This window comes from Copadichromis virginalis, unplaced genomic scaffold (assembly GCF_057382275.1).
Source record: "Copadichromis virginalis isolate Kocher_CV1m ecotype Utaka unplaced genomic scaffold, C_Virginalis_male_GT1.1 unmapped_scaffold_1, whole genome shotgun sequence".
NCBI classification, from domain to species: Eukaryota; Metazoa; Chordata; class Actinopteri; order Cichliformes; family Cichlidae; genus Copadichromis; species Copadichromis virginalis.
Window position 1 is genome coordinate 5,106,121 of NW_028188589.1, and position 4,609 is coordinate 5,110,729.

Below are 4,609 nucleotides of genomic sequence, written 5' to 3' on the forward strand. Positions count from 1 at the left end.
GTGCTGTGGGAGAGTCTGATACAAAGGCCGACACCATGATGCCACTTTTGGGAAATGGGGAGTCACAGTATGAAAACATTATGGTGAAAGATTTAGTTTAGTTTTATCTGCCATGGAGCAGATAAAAAAGGGGGACTTGTAGGAATGTTTAGCTTATTTTAGAGTTTAGAAATATGTTATCATAGAATGTAGAATTATTGTAGGGACACTGTTTGTAAAGTAATAAAGGCCTCACTCTCTTGTGAAGTTAGGAGTAGATTTTAGAAGGCTTCTCCCCCACTGAGTGGAAATTCCCCAGAGGATGCAAGGTAGGGGTTTATGACCTCTAGGGAGTCATCTACCCCCACAGTGTTTTAACTGTTACACACACACATCCACACGCACACTCACTCATGTGCACTCACACATACACACAGGTATGCGCACACACTCACTCACGAGCACTCACATAGACACGTGGGAACGTGCACATGTAGGCATTCACGTGCTCGTGCACATACAAACAGAGAGAGTTTGCAGCACACCGTAGAGGGGGTTTTATGATGGGGTCACTTCTATAAAGCTGACTGTAACCAACAAAGGAGTGAAGATTTTTGTAGAGGGACACCGGCCTCATCTTCCCTTCTAGAAGTGCATGCTTAAATGAAGATGAATGTAGATGAATAAAGATTTTGTGAAAATGACTACTGAGTCCGGTGCCATCTCTGGATGCTCGAGGAATAAGAAGAACCGGGGTAAAACTGAATTCTCAACAAGACACATTGAAAACCATGTTAAGAAGATCTTGTTGTTTCCTGTGGATCCGACACAGAGAGTGGACTTCAGACAGAAAGCGTGGAAGAGATTTTAGAGGCCGTGTGTGGCAACAGGAAGTTTCTGTGTGTTTGCTGATCTTACATGTGGAAAACAACACGTGATGTTTGTGAAGTTCTACAATGATCATTGTTCTCACAGCATTTTGAGTGGGAACAGTTCAAACTGGGAGTAGTGGGAGTTATTTACTGATTGAAACAAGCTGAATGTTTCTGTGACGATGAAGATCAGCAGCTCAGCTGATCAATGAACTGACATCTATCAGTCGTTTCATGAGATGAAGTCATCAGCAGACATTTGTTCTGACTGTGTGATGAATGTCAGAACGTCAGGGCTCTGCTTTAGTCACTGCTTGATGATCATTGGCTCATTGTTGAATTCAGGGCCCAGTCTGACCTCTGACCTTTGCTGCAGGTCTTCTGTGTTATCTCCACTTTCATGTCTGATCTTCTGCTGTATCGTCCAAAATAAACATCTGGATCATTTCCAACACTTCAGCAGATCTTTAGTTTGGGCAGTGCAGCACAGAATAACACATATTGTACTATACTGCCCACTTCCTGATCTTATTGGATCTGTGTGTGAGGTTGGTGAAGGAAACACATGTTTACTGAGTGAGTCGCTGCCATTAGGAACTAGTTTTTATATCACAGCCTGGAAATCACACAGGACCATTTCTGCAAGTGAAAAGTCGTCATTGGAGGAAAATGATTGTGTAGTTTTTTTTTTTGCCTGTCCCGTTTGGCTCTTTTTATTATTATTATTTTAATTATTGTCTAAAGACGAAGAAAGATGCCCAACGGATTTACTTCACCAAATGGTCCATTTGATTCACCTTTTATTGTTTATTTTATTTTCACTTGTTAAATACGGGACAGACTTGACTGGGGAAAGAAAGAGGGAAAGAAAAACAGCGGGGAAGAGGGACGGTGATAAAGGGCAAAAAACAAAAAACCAACATAACAAACAGACAAAAAATACATCCATCGATCAAAATGCATCTATCGATCACCTGTTGAGAAAGAAAAAAGAGAAAACAAGCAAAAAAAGAGAGCAACATAATAAACAACATCACGATGATATATGGGAATATGACAGTAAATACTAAATATTAAACATTATTGTGCAGCACAACAGAACACAGTGTGCTTTGAGGTAGGAGCCAAAAAGGGTGTAGTTTGTGGGTGTGATCACCCGTGTGTACACCTGTGAGCATGGACGCGCTTGTTTTTAAAAGGTTCCTTCATGTAATGATCTGCTAGAGGGTGTTGGGGGGCCACAGCCCCGTCCTCCAGGGCATGAAGCAGGTATGGAGGAGATCAAAACTCCAGACATCCAGAGGCCCCCAGAACACAAGAGACCAAGGAAGACCCACAGAGGGGCAGCCGCGCCACTGTCCCGGAAAGAGCTGAGGAGAGTCCCAGATGAGGGCTCATTCAGCAGCCACGGAGCAGAAGCCAGGGGGGGTTGCAGTGACGCGCCCGTGAGCTCCGCCGGCAGCCAGCTGTGCCTGAGTGACCGAGCCCCAGGCCGAGAGGCCGGGGGCACCCCCACCTCCGAAGTGGCCCGAGCGAGCCCCAGGCTCCAGGCCCCGATAAGCGGCCGCCAAGGAGTGAGCCGGTGTGTACCTGGACGCCCATCCCCAGACACAAAGGACCACCAACGCACCGACACCTGAGGGAGTCCGCCACTGGCAGGGGAAGTGGTGGTGGGGCGTCTGATACCCAACCTGACATATAGACACAGACATACGGGCACACACAGACACAAACATCCATTCCCCCCCTCATGCTCTCATATGCACTTACTCCACACTCAACCGACGTGGAGACAGACATAAAGAGACGCTGTACACACGATCACACTCCCCAAGCGTACTCTACAAACCGGGTCTAGGTACCCTTGCCCCTGGAGGGGGGAACTGCACCCAGACCCAGGTGGTGTTACCCTTTTCCCTGCGGTGGGGAGAGGCATATATATATATATATATATATATATATACAGTGTTGGGGAGTAATGGAATACATGCACCGCCGTTACGTATTTAAAATACAAAATATGAGTAACTGTATTCCGTTACAGTTACCGTTTAAAAAGGTGGCATTTAGAATACAGTTACTTTGTTGAAGTAAATGGATTACACGGCGGTACTTCCCTGTTTCATATTGTGGCGGTCAGGACAATTTGGGTTTTGTTTGACAGCTGTGATGTTCTTATGTTCTAGGTGGCAGCATTACGGTTGCCATGGTTAGAGGGTGACGCTCTCTCTCTCTCTGCGTGTTTCCTGGGTGAGAGAGCGCCTTTTTGTTGTTGTTGTTGTTGTGCTAAGCTAACAGGCAGAATATAAATAAATAAAATAAAATATCCTGGCTATAACAGTTTGGGTCAAAGTGCAGATGTTCCAGATGTTCTGAGTCTGTCTGTGTTTCATGTTAACATGTAGATGTTGGACCAAAGTGAAGCTTTTTGATGTGACAGCAGGAATGTGAAGTGTAACTCTGAGCTGTAGGAAATGAAACTAAACGCACTTTTTCTCCTTTATTTATAGGAAAGTGTAGGAGAGCAACAGATGAACAAGCGTTACTGTAACAGGAAACATCAGAGGACCTTTATGTTCATCATCATCACTGTTTCCTTGTTCTGTCACAAACACACAACACTTCCTGCTCTCTCTCTGATGGATCTGATTGGCTGTTTCATTCACAGGAGGTCAGGGCGTCACACAAACAGCTTTAACTGCACAACGACACACTTTAAATCATCTGCAGACAAACCTGTGTGTTTGATTTATGAAGAAATAATAAAGACGTGTGTACAGCTGTCCATGAAGCAGCTTCTCACACAAACTCTGACACTTCAGCCACTTTAATTCCTGCAAAGCTGCGTAATAAAGAGCTGTGACTGCTATGAGCTGCTGATGATGACTGCATGAAGCTCTCAGCTGAAGCTTCTTTCATTTATTTTCATGTTAATGTCGCCTTTTTAAGTCTGTGTGAGGATTTTAATGACACACATTAAAGGAGCTTCTTTGATTAGAACCAAATTCATGTTGATTTTCAGCCTGAAATGATAAAAACTTTAATAATTCTGTTTATAATCATCAACCTGGAGACTAATGAAAAGTATAATAGTGAAAAAAAGCCTTTATTATTTGAGTAATGCCTGAATCTGCTCAGAGACGGAGACAACACAGAGGTGTTGATGACAGTTTGACATTAACTGAATTAAAAACAAAGTGCTCTTATTGTGAAAATCTGCCTCCTACTTCTTTAAATCATTTTTATGTATTTTTTAACCTCACAGTGAAACATTGAGGCATTAATCTGACACAGTTTGATCAGCAGCTGTGTTTTCACTGACGTTTCACTTTGATTTGTTCAGACTGAGCAGAGAGGATCGGTTCTCTGTGTGCGCACTGCTGAGAAACACAAGCTCATTTCTGCTGTTTCATGAAAAGTGTTATGGAGGAACAAGAAGTTCAGCCTCTAAACTCTCAGCGTGAGGACTGAGTGAAGAGTTTCAGAGCAGAGAGTTTTGGCTCACAGCTTTTAGCGTCTACACAAAGAGACGATTACGCACTTGATCTGAGAACATCTCCACCTCCTACAAACAAACTCTCCTATGAGCAGCTGTCACAACCACAACAGGCAGAAGACTGGATTTCTTCAGGTCAGATTTCATGCAGTTTGCATAAATTGTGTGTCACAGACTTTGTAGTTCACATTTGTGTGACTCGTTTAAATCTTCTCCTCCTGAAAGTGAAACTCTTACAAACACATCAGGCCACAACCTGCTG